The following is a 17532-nucleotide window of genomic DNA, read 5'->3' as shown; positions in this document are numbered from 1 at the left end:
ACAGGGGCTGAGCTCCTGCGCAGTCTGACAGTTTGGCGAGGGACACGAGTGAGGGGCTGAGAGCAGATAGAGGAGAACTCTCCTTTCGGGGGGGCTGGCAGCGGCATGAGACCCCCTCCAGCTTCCCAGGGGAACAGCCCAACAGGCAGCTCTGCAGATGGCTGCACAGAAGTGAGACTCTGTTCAGTATCACTGAGAACTGTGCTTTGGTCTTCGCGGTCGCAAAGGAAAGACAGCAGGAGAGAGAACCTGTGAAGGCTGCGTGGGAGGAGCCTGGAAGCAGCCCCAAGGCCTGGGCTGGGGTCGTGGCCATCAGAGTGGCTGGAGGTGGAGACAGTGGGCTTGAGGAGGGGCCCGGTCTGGGGGGGTAGGCCTGGGGGTCATCTCAGTCCCTTGGCTGGCTCCCCAATACTACCCAGCCCCCTCCCTCTGTGCCCGGCCCAGTGCTGGTGATGCAGGGACTGATAGAGCTTCCTGCAAAGCATGGCGCTGAGGCTGCTCTGTGATCCATCCATCTACTCACCCACCCATCCACTCACCCATTCCCTCAAACATCCATCCATCTATCCATCCATCCATCCATCCTTCTACCATCCGCACATCCACTCATCACCCACCTACCTATTAAATCAAAAATCGGTACATCCATCTTCCCATTCATCCACCTATCTATCCATCTACCATCTAGACATCTCCCTTCCTTCCTTCCTTCTTTTCTTTTATCCACCCCCATCCCACATCCATTTTTCCATCCATCCACCCATCATCTGTCCACCCATCCCCCATCCTATCCATTTATCTTTCACTCATCTGCCCATCTATCCATCTCCCATCCATGTACCACCCTCCCATCTAGCCATCTTCCTTCCTTCCTTCTTTTCTTTTATCCACCCCCATCCCACATCCATTTTTCCATCCATCCACCCATCATCCATCCACCCATCCCCCATCCCATCCATTTATCTTTCACCCATCTGCCCATCTATCCATCTCCCATCCATGTACCACCCTCCCATCTAGCCATCTTCCTTCCTTCTTTTCTTTTATCCATCCCTATCCCATATCCATTTTTCCATCCATCCCCCCATCATCCATCCCCCCATCCCCCATCCCATCCATTTATCATTCACCCATCTGCCCATCTATCCATCTCCCATCCACGTACCACCCTCCCCTCTAGCCATCTTCCTTCCTTCCTTTCTTCCTTCCACTCCCTCCTGTCCTACCCATCCATCCACCCACCTACCCATCCATTGTCTCTCCCCCCAGCAGCTGTTTACAGAACGCCTGCGGCGCCGAGGTGCTGGGGGTCAACCACCGTCCTGCTCTGGACTGGGCTTCCTGATGGGGCAGGCGGACACTTAGCGGGCTGGTTTCCGATGGTGGTAAGTGCTGTGAAGGAAGTAAAACAGAGAGATGGGATAGAGAGCTGCCAGGGTCTCCAAGGGGACCAAGAAATAGCCGACTCTTCCATTCTGAGTCCTGAACCCGTGGAGAAATGAGGCATGAAGGCAGTAGCCGGGCCCCCAAACCTTCTTCACCGGGGCCATCTTCTCCAACGGGCACAGCGGGCTCAGCGCCAGGGCCCTTGAGACTTTTAGGGGCCATGAAAAATGTTTGAACTCCTTTCATTTTTTTTTTAGTTTTTAAAGAATTAAAAACAAAGTCTTTATTGAATTTGTTACAATATTGCTTTTGCTTTATGTTTCAGTTTTTTGGCCCCCGAGACACGCGGGGATCTTAGCTCCCAGACCAGGAGTTGAACCCACACCCCCTGCATTGGAAGGGGAAGTCTTAACCACTGGACCACCAGGGAAGTCCCTGAACTTCTTTTAAAACTGGAAGAAAGCATAACCCAACTTGGATTATATTCATCTTCATACCAACACAGTTGTAAACTATCATTTCCAATATTTGCGTGCAGAGCTGGGACCCCACGAGACCACCGTGCGGGTCCTGATGGGCTGGTCGGAGGACACACCTCAGCGTGAAGGCCAGCTGGGCCTCCCACCCGACCCCCAGCGTGAGACCAACTGCCGGGCCCAGAGACCCCAGGGGGAGCCCCCAGCCTGCACAGCACAGCCCCTGCAGGCGTGGGGGCAGGGGGGGGGCAGGGGGCTGAGCATGCCCAGTGGACCCCCCTCCCCCAGTTTGCCAACCTCCTCCCTGCGTGGGGGTCGGTGAAGAAAGGTGAGAGAGAGGCAGGAGTTGGAGCCATTGGCTTTCTCCCTGGGGAAAGAGCCTCAGGGGTTGGGGAGAAGGGCGCCCACCTTCCCACACTTTGTCCCCTGGCCGAGGGCTTTGCCACCACGCCTGTGGTCCGCTGGGAGGGGGAGCTGCCCCTGGGGGGTGGGACAGCCCTGTCTCCCCTTCATGAGACCACTCCCAGTGTTGGGGGCAGTTTGGGTTCACCCCGGGGCTGAGGAAGCTGACCCCAAGGCCCCTTTGTACCAAAGCTGACAATTCACCCTCTACTGGCCGACCCCCCTGCATCCACCCTGCTGTCAGCCGAGCTGGGAGGGGTCTGCGGCAGCTCCAGAAGCCAAAGTCCAAAAGCTTTAAGCCCCCGGATTATCTTCTCCAATTTCTTTTATTCTCCCCCGCCCCGACCTCTGTCACCGTCAAGAGGTCCTCCGTGGCGTGGCAGAGTTGGGCTGCTCTAGCCGCTGCAGCAGGTGTTTTAGGGATGCGAGCGGCTTCTCTCTTGGGGCGGTGCCTGGGGTCCCAGGTAGCTGGGCGAGGGCTCGGCCACTCTGCACCCAGGCCACCCTCCTTCTTCCTGCCAGTGGCCTTCCCGGCATCTCCCAGATGCCCTTGCAGCTGGGGTTCAGAGGTGCCGGGTGAGGTTTTGCCGTGGGCAGGAGGCGGGGGCCCTCTCCCTGCCGCGTCCAGCTGCCAGCAGACGCGTGGGGCAGAGGTTGGACCCACGGGTGTCCGCAGTGGGTGGTGAGTCCGCCTTTGCAGGAGCAGGGTCACAGCAGAGCCGGGGATCCGTGGCGGCGGAGGCCAGCTGAGGCCGGTCAGGGTGTGGATTTTATTCCCGGTAATCCAGAAGGAGATGGTTTGCAGAGTGGTCTGCTTTTGAAAATAATTATTTTAATTTACACTCAAGAAAAATAAACTTTGTTTTTTTTTTTTTTTTTTTTTTAAAGATTTATTTATTGATTGATTGATTACTATGTTGGGTCTTCGTTTCTGTGCTAGGGCTTCCTGTAGTTGCGGCAAGCGGGGGCTACTCTTCATCGCGGTGCGCGGGCCTCTCACTATTGTGGCCTCTTTTTGTTGCGGAGCACAGGCTCCAGACGCGCAGGCTCAGTAGTTGTGGCTCACGGGCCTAGTTGCTCCGTGGCATGTGGGATCTTCCCAGACCAGGGCGCGAACCCGTGTCCCCTGCATTAGCAGGCAGACTCTCAACCACTGCGCCACCAGGGAAGCCCCATAAACTTTGTTTTTAAGAAGAGCTTCAGATTAACATAAAAATTGGGAAGACGGTGCCGAGTTCCCATAGACTCTGCACCCAGTTTCCCCTATTATCGATATCTTACATGAAGACCGTAAACTTGTCACATCATGAACCAATATGGATGCGGGATTACGAACAGAAGTCCACATTTTATTCACATTTCCTTTGTTTTTCCCTAACGTCCTTTCCCTGCCCAGGATCGGGCCCAGGACGCACACATTTAGTTGCTTGTCTTCAAGCACCTCCTGACCGCGCCTGTTGGACTGTTTTCCTTTTAATAACAGGCTGGGGCCGCGGGTGCAGATGCGTTGGTGGCCCTGGGGCCTCGTGTCCGTGGCACCCAGCGCTGCTCGAGGCTGGCCGTGCCTGAGGACCCCAGCCATTCCCCTCTTTCGCACGTGGTTTTGCAGCTCCCAGTTTGTTTCCCTGCTGGTGGGGAGAGGGGCCTGGGGGCGGGACAGACATGAAATGGGGACCTGTCACTCCCCGCGCGGCCCCTCTTCTGCTCCCTTGGCCTGTGCCACGGCCCTGTCCCCTCCCCAGGACTGAGAGAGCCTCGAGGCAGGGGCTGGGCGGGCCTACCTCGCCCTCCACTCGCCCCTGACCTCTGGGCAGGGACGCAGTGACCACCAGCCCACAGGCCCCTGGCCGCCTGGCTCTGACCTGGGCTCGCTGAGGCCTCGGAGGGAGTCGGGCCGGTGGGGCGAGGCCAGGGCCTCTGGCTGGACACCCGGTGCTGCCTCCTGCACGGGGTTGCTGCCGGCCGGGGGAAGGTCTCCTGCTGCTGGAAGTACACGCTCCTTTCTTGAGGATCTGCTAACCTTTAACTCTCTCAGTCCTGGGGTTTGGAAGGAAAGTTTGCTTCCCTGGGTCTAGGATTCCAGGCATCCTGAAGCTGTGATTCCAACGTCTCTGGCTTCCGTTGACGGATGAGAAGTCAATGAAGAGTCTGTCGGTCCAGGTGGGCAGTCTGACTTCTGTTTTCCGGCTGTTTTTTTAAAACATCTTCCCTTTGTCTTTGGTAGCCTGCAGTCCCACTCTGATGTTTCTAGATGAGGGTTTATCTTTATTTACCTTCACTGATCTTCCTTCCTCAGAAGCCATGTCTTTAAAATATTCTGGGGAAATCTCAGCTTAGTAATCACTGATTATCGCCTACCCCCCCACTGTGGGCCCTCTGCTCAGGCCCCCTGAGCCCCCCTCCCGTCTCCTGTGAGCTCCTCTGCCAGCTGCAGGGGCACCTGGGGCTCCCTTGGAGTCCAAGTTCCCAGGAGCAACGGTGGCGGGTGTGAGAGCTGGCCCCCTTGTCTTGAGGCAGGACAAACTCAGAGGTGGATTTCATGCCCCAGAGCCCCCCGTGGGATCCGAGTGAGGCCGGCACTGCCCAGAATCCCACCCTTGTGTGGCTTTGCTGTCCTGTCTCCCCGCTCCCTGACCAGCGTCCCCTGGGAGCAGGTGCCTGCCGGACCCCTGCTCAGCGCAGGCTGTACTGCTAGGGCCCTGGCTGAAGACCAGCTCTGTCCAAACTTTAATTAGATCCTGTTGGACGTGCTCCTTCTGGGTCTCTTAGCTTCTGCTGTTTCCCCACCTTTGCCTCTCTGTGCTGCATTCTGGGTGATGTCTTCAGATCCATCTTCCAGTTCTTGAATTCTCTCTTCAGCTGGGTTTCATCTTCTATTTAACCCACCTGGGTTTCTAATTGGGATCTCATTTTAACATCTACTCTCTTTTAAAATCCGCCTTGGCAATTTTGATAACCTCTCTTTCTTTTTCTTCTTCTTTTTTTATTTTTGGCCACGCTGAACAGCATGCAGGATCTAGTTCCCTGACCAGGGATCGAACATATGCCCCCTGCAGTGGAAGCTTGGAGTCTTACCCACTGGACCACCAGGGAAGTCCCAGCCTCTCTTATTCATCACCCTTTTAATATACTTTATTCTTTTAAACACATTGAACAGACATTGAAAAAATTCTACATATTCCTACCTGATAATTCCAAATCTTCTGTCTCTGTGGGTCTGGTTCTGCAGTCTGTTGTTTTGGCCGACCCACTCAGGGTAGCTGTTTGCTTGTGTGTTGGGTAGCTTTTTGTGGCAAGCCCTGAACCTTGGGCCTCTGTTTGTGGGAATTCTTTGAGGTTTGAGTTTAAAATGCTTTTCTCTGGAGAGGACTTGCCTTTGCTTCTGCCAGAGCTTGTGTGGCCAAAACTGTTTCATACTGAATGTTTGGGTTGGGCTCCTTCTGGTCCCCCAGCAAGTGTGAGTTCTGGCCTGAGTTGGGCTTGAGGCTGGGGTCCTGCCCCTGCTCTTCCGTAGCCGAGGGGACACGCCCTACCACCTCCCTCTCTGGCGAGGGTCTCCCCTAGTCCTTCTGTGGAGGTGTCACCCTCCTTGGTGGGCATTTCTGATCCCCATGCCCCTTTGCCTCCTGTTCCTTTCCTGTGACCCATTAAAACCAACTGAATACAAAACCAAAGATTCCATAGAAAAGTGGGTAAAAGACATGGACAGTCAGTTCAAAGAAAAAGATAAATCACTGGCTCTTACACACATGAAAAGATGCTTATACTCAATGCATACAAAGGGACTTCCCTGGTGGTGCAGAGGTTGAGAATCCGCCTGCCAATGAAGGGGACACGGGTTCAAGCCCTGGTCCAGGAAGATCCCATATGCTGCAGAGCAACTAAGCCCGTGCGCCACAGCTACTGAGCCTGTGCTCTAGAGCCCGCGAGCCACAACTACTGAGCCCATGCGCTGCAACTACTGAAGCCCGTGCGCCTAGAGCCTGTGCTCCGCAACAAGAGAAGCCACTGCCATGAGAAGCCCGCGCTCCGCGGCAAAGAGTAGCCCCTGCTCACCACAACTAGAGAAAGCCTGCACGCAACAACGAAGACCCAACGCAGACATAAAAAAAAAAAAAAAAAAAAAAAGAAGCTGCACTCAGATACAATGTCTCTCATATCAGATAGGCAGTGATTCAAAAGTGGCCCAATGCTCTGTTGAGGAGCCTGGGAAACAGGCGCTGTCACACGAGGTTGGGGGAGGGAAACTGTACACCCCCAGGAGCGGAGCGGAACGTGGACGCTTAAGAAAATTACATAGACGTTTACCCTTTGACCCAGCCTCGCCATTTCTGGGAATTTCTCCGTGGCGGCTACTTGTCTGCAAATAGGAGACAATGTACGTGTATGGTGATGCGTCGTAGCCTTATGCATCACAGCAAAGTAGTGGAAACAACCTAAGTGTCTATCTGTCACGTCTCTATCAATCTACTGGGAAAGAGAAGGAGGGAGAGAAAGAGTTTGATTTTGCACGAAGAAAGGATGGAAAACCCAGATGCCGTGCACATGGTTTTCTAATTGTGATGAAATCTTGAGCTTCCCTTTATAGGTTTGTTGTTGCAGGGAGTAGCAGTCCTTGTGTAATAATTTTGAAAATATTGTGTGTGTATTGAAGGTTGATCACATAAGAGAGATATTCCTGGGAGCCAGGGTCCTCTCTGTGGGCAGTGGGAGGTAAGGGAAGAAGAAAAGAGAGGGGCTTCCCTGGTGGTGCAGTGGTTGAGAGTCTGCCTGCCAGGGCAGGGGACATGGGTTTGATCCCTGGTCCGGGAAGATCCCACATGCCGCGGAGCAACTAATCCCGTGCACCACAACTACTGAGCCCACAAGCCACAACTACTGAGCCCATGTGCCACAACTACTCAGCCCGCATGTCACAACTACTGAAGCCTGTGCGCCTAGAGCCCGTGCGCCACAGCTGCTGAGCCTGTGCTCTGGAGCCCGCGAGCCACAACTGCTGAGCCCGCGTGCTGCAGCTGCTGGGGCCCACGCGTCTGGAGCCCGTGCTCCGCAGTGGGAGGGGCCACCGAGGTGAGAAGCCCGCACACCGCAGCGAGGAGAGGCCCTGACTCGCCGCAACCAGAGAAAAGCCCGCACGTAGCAACGAAGACCCAACTGCAGCCAGAAACAGTAAATAAATAAAATAAAATAATAAAATAAATAAATTTATTAAAAAAAAAAAACGAAGAAAAGAGAGTGGGGGAAGGTGATGAAGAACCCTGGGGCTTGTGCTTGAACTGAAAGTTGCAGAATAATTCATGATCAAAAATTTTTAAAAATCCATTTCCTAGCTCTGAGCACGGAAAGGAGCTAAAAGCAATGATACCCCAATAGCAAGCAACACGCCAGTGGTTTCTGAAGTCATCCTACTAATGGGGCTGAGGGTCTCGCAAGAGACTAACTCCAGATGTGGGCCAAGGTGAGCCTGGAGCGTCACGTCAGCCAGAAAGTACAGAAGCCCTCAAAGACCAATGGGGGCAGGTCAAAGGACATGAGGGCCAGGCTGCAGGGGCTCCCAGTGGCCAAATTTGGGCAATATTATGATGAACATCAAACATCAAAGTATCCATGAGTCCACAGAGACACTAAAAAGAAGGAAGGATTTCTATGCAGAACAATGCCAGCTAATCAACGTTGGAGAGACGATAGGTTTAGAAAAATCCCCATTTTTGCAGCCCCCATGCAATATTTATTCTTTTAGGTGAGGGTAGTCAAGGGATGCTCTGGTCAGTTGAAAAATGGCCCCAGATATGTCCCCAATCCCCAAACCTGTCTGCATCCCCAGAACCTGTGAATGTTGCCTTACATGGTAAAAGGAACTTTGCAGAGGAGGTTAAATGAAGGATTTTAACATTATTCTGGGTTATCAAAACGCAATCACAAGTGTCCTTAGAAGAGGGAGCAGGAGATCAGTCAGAGGAAAAGGTGATGGAGACAGAGGTTGAAGGTGGAGTGAGGGTCATGCGTGAGCCAGGCACCTCTAGAAGCTTAAAAAGGGAAGGCCAGTGGTTAGGACTCGGGCTTTCACTGCCAGGGCCTGGGTTCAATCCCTGGTTGGGGAACTAAATCCTGCAAGCTGTGCAGGGAGGCAAAAAAAAAAAAAAAGAAAAAAAAAGAAAGAAACACCTTGACTTTAGCCTGGTGAGGCTCCTTCAGACCCCTGATCTACAGACTGTGAGAGAACAATTTCATGTCGTTCAGAGCCACTGAGCTTGTGCTAACTTGTTTCAGCAGCAAGAGGAAACTAATTCAAGTGCTAACACCAATGAGTTAAAGGCTGTTGGTGAACAGGATATTCACACTCAAAGAAACACCTGATGGTTGACACACTAATTACAAAGGAAAACGGGAACTTTAGGGTGGAGGTGTCAGGGGGCGCCCCTTACCCAAGTGATCCAACTTAGCGTCACCTGAAAAGGGACAGACGGATGTCATGTGTCCCCATGTGCTGTGCCGAGAAGGACACAGCATCCCTTAGAGTGTTGGTGCCCCAGCTGAATTAGACCGTGGCCAGTCCAGATGGTGGCACATTCTACAGAAACCAGCCTGACCCCTTCAAGGCTGTCAGGGTCATTAAAGGAAAAATCAGACACACGAGCCCCAGCACCCAAACACCACGGGTGTTCGTTGTTGGATCCCAGATCAAAATATATGGCTAGAAAAGACATTGGGGGAATTTTGAGTATTGATTATGTATTAGACAACATTACTGGGGAAGGAATTAAGTGAGTATATGGGTATTCACAGTACTATTCTTGCAACTTTTTTTCTTTTTTTGGGGCGGGGGAGAAGTATTAAAATTTAATTACCCAAATTTAAAATAACAAGACACGTCTGGTTGCTTACTGAATTTCAATCTCTGCCACAAGTTTTCTTTTCTTTTTTTTTTTGAATTTTATCTTATTTTATTTTTTTTATACAGCAGGTTCTTATTAGTTATCTATTTTATACAAATTAGTGCATATATGTCAATCCCAATCTCCCAATTCATCCCAGCCCTCCCCCCTCCGCTTTCCCCCCTTGGTGTCCATACGTTTGTTCTCTACATCTGTGTCTCTATCTCTGCCTTGCAAACCAGTTCATCTGTACCATTTTTCTAGATTCCACATATATGTGTTAATATACGATATTCATTTTTCTCTTTCTGACTTACTTCACTCTCCAGGTCCATCCACGTCCTTATAAATCACCCAATATCGTTCCTTTTTATGGCTGAATAATATTCCGTTGTGTATATGTGCCACATCTTCTTTATCCATTTGTCTGTTGATGGGCATTTAGGTTGCTTCCCTGACCTGGCTATTGTAAATAGTGCTGCAATGAACGTTGGGGTGCATGTGTCTTTTTGAATTATGGTTTTCTCTGGGTATATGCCCAATAGTGAGATTTGCAACTTTTTTCTAGGTTGTAAATGTTTAAATGTTCAGAAATTAAGATGCTGGGAAGCCCCTCCCCCAGCTCTAGGCCCAGGATCCGGTGCTGACCCGGGGGAGGGGCTGCTCCTGGGCTGCTGGCCCCTTTGGATCAGCTTTTCCTCTGGGAAATCTCCTTGATTCGCAGGACGACTCAGTGCATTGAACCCAGCTGTTTCTCCCTTCCGTCCTCTCCTGCCGGGGGCCTCTCGATTCCAGTTTACAGTGTGACCTGGGAGCGATAGTGACTGTCTGAAGTGTTCCCTGAGGGGCCAGGACACGCACAGGGAAGAGGGTCAGGGTCGAGGCAGGAAGGGGTCAGAGGCGGGCCCTGTGCGATGGGGTGGGGATGGGAGAGCCATGCCTCCTCGCCAGGACCGCGGATGCTGTTAGCGCTGGGCGGGCGGGGACATCACATCCGTCACCCCCGGCCCGAGTCCTCCTCGGGAGCCACAGTGCCAGCGTGGCTGAGCAGCAAGATACTCTCTCTCGACCTGCCGTGCCCACCGTCGGGGTGATTTCTCCTCAGCGCCTCCACTGAGAAGTGGGGCAGTGAGAATTACTGCACCATCTGTTTTCCAGTTCAGAAATCCAGGTGACAAATGGCAGAGTATTTATTGTTACAATGTGGAATTCCTTATCCCAAGCAAAATCGACCCACTGGACTTAGGCACTTGATGAAGGAGCTTGGAGCCCAGCGCTCTGCCCAGGAGGTGGGGAGGGGTGCCGTGTCCACCTCTCCTGCTGGACCAGGGCCTTGCGTTTAAGCTCACCCTCCAGGGCAAATAGAGACCCCGAGGAAGAAGAGACTGTGCTGGGGAGCTTTGGCTGGGTAAAACCCCTCAAAACGTAGTGGCTTAAAACACCAATGACCTCACCCAGCTCAAGATTCCCTGACCGAGTGGGCAGCTTCTTTGGTCCCAGCTGGTTTGGCTGGGCTCTGCGGTCAGCTGGTGGCGCGGCTGGAGCTGCGTCAGGTACGTGGTCTCCCTCCACGTCTGGTGCCGGGCCACGGGTCAGCCGGCACGCGGAGGTGTGAGAGCACGACCCCCAGGCACTAGTGCTTTTCAAGCCTGTGCTGGCATCACATTTGCCGATGCCCTTTGATTAAAAGGGCCACGTGGCCTCACTTCCATGGGGCAGAGAACGCGGCTCTGTTTCCTGACGGGGGAGCAGAGCTGAGCTGCAGGGGGTGCGCACAGGGTGAAGGGCGGGGGTCATGTTTGCTACTTGCTAACCCCGTTCTCTCATCGCTTAAGTATCTGCGTGCCAGCTCAGCGTTGGGCGCCAGGCATGGGGAGGGCGCCTGTTCTCAGAAGGGTTTATTTTTGTGTGGAGACAATCTACGTGCAAACACAGGCAGGTCACGGACACACCTCGTGGGCTCCAACTACAGGCAGCGTAACTGACCCAGGGTGCGGCTGAAATCCATTGCCACGTTCATGCCGAGGTCATGCTTCCCACCACAGCTCCCACTGCAGCAGGGACACTGAGGCAGGTCCATCCCTGGGGCGCCCGGACCCTTCTGATGGCCAGCTCGACTCGAGGACTCCCCATCAGCCTTTGGAACCTTCCTGGGATGCTGCCACTCTTCCTCCCCCCTGGAGTGACGTCACAGTGTTGCCACTGATACCCCCCCCCATCACCTCTCCTGGGCGTTTCCCTCAATAAAGTCCCTGCACGTTTAACCCCAGGACTGATGTGACATGAAAAGGAGACAGGCCATGGGATAACGGATCAGGGCAGCGCATCCCCCGCTCAAATCCCCTGCTGCCCCTTCCTTCCCGCCACTTAGCACACAGCACTGAGCCTACATTTGTGTCTTCAATTTCCTTTTCTGTCTCCCTGTTAGAACGCAAGCTCCATGACTGCAGGGGCTTCGTGTGCCTGCTCTCAGCTGCGTCCTGAGCCCAGCCAGTGCCTGCGCGCAGTAGGGCTCAATCTGGTGAATGAGTGAATGCAGGCAAGAGCGAAAGTGCCACAGTGACTGGGTAAGGGAGAGAGAATGACCATTTTTGGAAAGTGGCCAGTGCAGGCCTCTGTGAGGCAGGGGGTGGGGCCCGGGGGGGGGCAGATTAAGGCTGAGACTCCTTGAATGATGAGAATGAGCTAGTCATGTGATGACCTGGGGAAGGCAGAGGGATAAGCACATGCAAAGGCCCTGAGGCAGGGAAAGAGCAGCTGGGCTGTTAAGGCCAAGGGTGGGTGTGATATGGGAGAAGGCCCAGGAGGCAGGACCTGTGAGGCCCTGGCTGGAGGGGCGGGCCCCTTGGTGGTTGTAGGTGCCCGAGAGAGGCTGGGGGTCAAGTGGCCAGGCAGTGGTCACATCTGCCTGCTGCACTGCCCTAAATTTGACCAGTTAGGGAACAAGGCACAGAAGGCCCAACTCAGCCCTCCTGCCCCCACGTCCCATGGGGGCAAAAGGGGGCAGGACTGTGTCGCGGCCTAGGAGCCCCGAGTTAGGAAACCCTTGATGGTGTGAAGGAGCAGCTGGCAAACCTGCTCAGCGTGGCCTGCAAGGGGGATGTTATCTCTTCACCCTGGAGGCTTAGCAGGTCTCCTCCCGGGGGAGGGGGGAGATTTCGCTTTCATGAAAGAGCTCCTGGGGTCTCTACGTCCACGCTCTCTAGCTTGCAAGTCTGTCTCTCATGCAAATATTCTCGAGGTGGCCTGTGCTGGAGGCCGTGCAGAAATGCCAGCCTCGTGGAGAATCTCCTCCCGGCCCGTGGGAGCTGGGCAGGTGGCAGGGACGGTACGGAAGCCTCTGGTGTCCGGGCAGCTGTGGTGTTGATCTGGGCTCAGAGCAGGACGTGGGAACAGCTCTAGGAATCTCCAGCAGAGATGGATCCAGCGCAGGGAACGAGATGCTCACAAGCGTTCTGGAAGGAGGGCAAGTGGGGATCCAGGGCTGGAAGCCGGTCGCCGCGCCCCTGCTCCGTCCACTCCTGGTGGGTGCTGCCCGCGGGTCCACCACCGCCGCCGGCCCAGGGCCCTCCCTGCCAAGCGTCGTCAGCGTCAGCCCCTTGGGTCTTCCCTATACTTCTGTGAAACTACATCTCTGATCTTATCATGAAAATCACAGGAGCGCTGGGCTTACTGGACGGGGATCCACACGTCTGCCTGTTTGAATGGTGGGCGCACTCCATCACCAGGAGTCTGACTCCTTGAGGAGGGGCCCTGCCTCGCAGGGGATGGCGCATTACAACTCACAAAGCTCTTCCACGTCCACGGCCTGGCTGACCAGCCCAAGGCTCCCTGGAAGGAGAGACACGGGGGTTGATCTCAGGGGAGAGGTGGGCTCAGAGGGGCGTGGCGGCTTCCCCAGGGGGGCCGGGCTGGGCCTGGCCTGCACTCCTGAGCCCAAGTGTAGCGCTGTCCCCCACTGCTGCCCGCTGCCCCTTCCCCTGCAGCCTCGCGTGTCCCTGGTTGTCCTCTGAGGACGGCATTGGCCTTCCCACTCACACCCTGCCCTGGCCGTCCCGGGTGCCCAGCTGGTCCATGTCGGAGCATGCCGTGGGAGGGAAGGGGCTGTTCGTGCCACGGCAGGAGGCGAGGACGGGCATTGCCGCCTGAGATGTCCCCGGGGACCCCTCGTCACAGTCGGGTTGAGAGTCAGCCGGCCGGCGCGGGGATGGGCCTTGTGTGGCTGTGCTGGACTTCCGAACGCCCAGGGCACGGGAGCACCTGACCTTGGGAAGCCGCCTCTTTGGGGACAGAGTCACTCCTTCCATGCTAACCGGGCCCCGGGGCAGGGGCTGTTCTTCCCAAACCAGAGGGGCAAGTGGGGGATTTAGCAAGGGCGGGGGGGGGGCAGTGCGGTGGGGGGGGGAGGAGGAGGGAGGGGGAAGGTGGAAGGGGGGGAGGAAGAGCAGGAGGCTGTCCCCGTGGAGAGGGTGGTCTGGGCGGTGGCTCAACACGGTGGCAGGAGTGACACGGGTGGTGCCTGGTGAGGACGGCCACCAGGAAGGACAGAGCGGTGTGTGCCTGAGATCTCCGGGCCTGGGGGACCCCTTGTCTTGAGGGGCCTTGATGGGCCCTGACCACACATGGTCCCAGCCCCCGGTCCCCGCCCAGCAGTGGAGGGGGGCGTTAACATGTCCAGCCAGGGACACCCTCTGCCCCACCCTCTTGTTTCTCAGCCGCCGGGGTGGGAGGAGATGGGGGTTGGGAGGGACCATCCAGGACTTCTCTACCCTGGGGGGGGTCAGCCTGGTCTGGGGGTGTGGTCACACCTGCTCCAAAGCACCTTCCTGTCACCACCAGACACATCCCTGGTTCAATGCCGTCTGCTCCAGAAGACCATTGGCCCCATGTGAGCATGGTGGCCAGTACTGGGGGCGTTTATCAGATTGACTGCTTGGGTGGGGTGCTAGGACCCCAGACGGGGGAGGGACTCTGGAGGGAGGGACCCTGGAGGGAGCCTGGGGTTGCTGGAAGCACCAAGAGGGAGTGTGTGGCTCTGGGACTCAGTTTCCCCATCCGTAAAACCAGGGGACTGGGGCAGGTGGCCCAGACGCCCTCCCAGGTCAAGGCTGTGCGTTCAGCGGCGTCTGTGTCTGGGGGAAGCAGGCGCACACAGGGCGTCGCTGGGCTGGGCTCCCCGGGCGGGGGTGGCCGTGGCCTTGCTGCCCTTCGCTCCCCCTGTTAGCACTCCCACTCACTCGCTCACCCAGGAAGCCCCTCCCAGCCCCTCCCCGGCCCCTCACCACGGCAGGAGAGTGAGTGAGCTTCGCCCACATGCGCTGGGGGACGGCGTGGACAGGACGCAGGGGAGGGCCGCGTGACGGAGGCTGCGTGTGAGGCCTCGGGTGGGCCTGACTTCTGGGCTCAGCCCTGCCCCGTCCTGGCCGTGGGACCTGCGCGGGCCTCACACTCGGTTTCCCGGTCTGTAACCGAGCCTCTGGCCGCCCGGGAGGCACGGTGCCGACTCACCCTCTTGCCTGACCTCCTGCCCGGCCTGCCGGGGCGAGAGGCCTCCCGTCCTGGGGCCCAGCCCAGGCTCCAGCCCTGTGGACAAACTCCTCCATCTCAGCAGCAGCTCCTGTGACTAATCCTTGATTTACAGTCAAAAGGGCAGACGGGGGCACAGACGTGCGTACAGAGCCGCCTCGGGCCACCTCCCGGGTCTGCAGGTCCCTCCAGCAAGGCCGGGGCAGGCGCCCGCCGACAGCTCCCTGGTCGGGCTGCAGGGTCAGCGCGCGTCTGTCCCAGGGTGGAGCCAGCTCCCCGCAGAGGCAAACGGAGGGGGGGGGGGCGAATGCTGCCCCGTCTGCCCGGCTCCGGGTGCCGAGGGGCTGACTCGTGGGCCCAGCGTCCAGTGACCGCCCTGGCCCTGGTCCTGAGGCCCCGAGGTCACCGTGGAGCCCCCCCCCCACCAGGGTTGCCCCAAGCTGTCTGCTCCCTGACTGGCACCTTGGGGAGGCGGAGCCCTGTGGCCCCATCGGGCTGTGCCGCCGGAGGCCTTGCGTCTCCTACAATGTGGGCGCCCAGCCACTGGGAGCCAGGGGGGCTCGGCCATGAGGGCTGCACCCCAGACGCTAGGCGGGGGGTTCTGTGCCTCTGGGACTCTGTGCTTCGGGCTGCACACACTACCTTTTGGGGTCTTGGGGGCCCCTAAGATGCACACTCAGCCTTCCCCTCATTGAGGTGGAGTCACGGGGACGGGCAGAGGGGGAGGGAGGCTGAGAAATCTGGGTCGAGGATTTGGCTTTGATGAGAAGCCCCTCCCGCATCACCTGAGCTCTGCTCACCCACCAGCCACTGGCAGAGCCCTGCTCAGCCGTGCATGCGGAGGGGGCGGCCAGAGCCCACCGCTGGGGCCCTCAGATCTCCAAGGGGGCCACCAGCTGCTCCGCTGCCCCCTACCCAAACTCATGGTCAGAGAGCAAGGGGCAGAGACCTGGGGGAGGGGCCCCCATCTCACCCCTGGGGCTCAGGGAAGGCAGCAGGGAGACCAGGCGGTGAGAAGGAGCTGTCATTCCCCTGGGGCCTGCCCAGGACCCCCCACCCCTCTGCTCAGAATGGGCCCTGAGCTCAGGGCACTGCCAGTCTCTCTTGGGCCCCTCGCGCTCTCTGCGCCCCGGTGGCCCTTCCTCAAACGTACCAACCCTGTAGCCCCAAGGCCTTTGCAAATGCTGTTCCCTCTGAATGCGATGCTTTTCCCCCAGCTCTTTGCTTGACTGGCACCTCCTCCAGGTTGCCCTCCCTGACCACTGAAGCCGAAGAAGCCTTACCCCTTGACGAGACAGTGGCTGCCTAACTCTTTGATTCCCCATCAGAAAGATCCAGAATCCTGTGAGAGCATCAGACTCACAGCAACTCAGAGCTGGGTGAGAATTTATAGACCTCGCTATTCCCTGGGCTCTCCAACCTTCCTGCCAGGTGGTCCAGGGACCTCAACTTGCGCCCTTCCAGGGACGGTGAGCTCACCATCTCATGGGGCAGGGGTCCCAGTGGCCACCCACTCCACTGGGTGTTTGTTTTCCTGCAGCCTTACCCCCCGCTGGCACGCCCCCCCCCAGCCCCCCTCGCTCTCTGGTCCCACAGAAATGTCTGCCCTCTTGCCTGGTTGTTATCATTATCTGGCTCCCTTTAATGTCCCCTGGGTCCCCAACTCTCCTAAGGCCGAACCCTGTGCAGGCCAGACCGCCTCGAGGGAGCCCCAGCGGTCTATTTGCGGCAGAAAAGGTTAGCCGGCTCTTGGGAAATGTCAGGGGGCAAGTCAGAGCTGGCCAGAGGCGAGGCCCGGTGACGCGCTGTCACTTTATGAGTCTCTTTCCTTAATCAGTCGAGGAGAAAAACAAGCAGCCAAGGGTTTCCCATAGCAACCACCAGTGAGCGGAGTTCTCTTCCGGTTGGAGCTGGTCCCAAGAGGACGGGCCGCTGACCATGGCCCCAGTGGCAAGGGCCGTGTCCGGGGCGTGACTCCCAGGCACCCGGGCCTGGGCTGGAGGACTGAGCGGGCACAGCTCATTATGTCCGTCTGCTCCAGGACACTCACGGAGCAGATGGGAGAAGAGCCCGCAGTGAAAGCGCCAAGTCCTAACCACTGGACTGCCAGGGAATTCCCGACTAGTCTTCTGAACTGGAAGCTCATGCGTTTCCTCCTTCACCACTCACCCCCCACCCATCCATCCATCTTTTGTCTATTCACCCACTCAACTGTCCATCCACCCACTCATCCTCCCACTCACTCATCCATTCACTCACAAACCAACTGAACACCTCCTCCCATATTTCCCCACATTCATCGACCCACCCGCCCATCCACCTACCCACTGCCTCATTCACCCACGCATTCCTCAATCTACCCACCTGCCCCTTAACACACCACACACCCACCTCCGCAACCAACTCCCTATCCGTCCACACACCGAGCTGCCTCTCCTCCATCCATAGCCCACCTTCCCATCACCCATCCACTCACCCATGCGTCATCCCCCTACACACCCACCCGCCCTACTGCCCACTCACCCACACACGCATAAAACTGCTCTCCGCCCGCTTAGACACCTGCTCTTACATCCACTCACCAACCCATCTGTTCACCACATCACGCTCCACCCTTCATCCACGCATTCACCGAACACCACACCGCGGTGGCGGGATCTTAGAAGGCTTGTCCACGGCCTCCAGCTCAAGTGCTCTGAGATTTGCGGCATCCAGTCGGCATTGTCTTAGCACCTGGAATGTGTGGTCTTACTGGGAAGACTGTGCCCATCGTGGAGGGTTTGATAAATGCAAAATCCAGGGCTTCTCTGGTGGCGCAGTGGTTGAGAATCTGCCTGCCAATGCAGGGGACACGGGTTCGAGCCCTG

The sequence above is a fragment of the Balaenoptera musculus genome, chromosome 5 (genome assembly GCF_009873245.2).
Source record: "Balaenoptera musculus isolate JJ_BM4_2016_0621 chromosome 5, mBalMus1.pri.v3, whole genome shotgun sequence".
Classification (NCBI taxonomy): domain Eukaryota; kingdom Metazoa; phylum Chordata; class Mammalia; order Artiodactyla; family Balaenopteridae; genus Balaenoptera; species Balaenoptera musculus.
The sequence above is the reverse complement of the archived record's forward strand: the minus strand, read 5'-3'. Positions refer to the sequence as shown.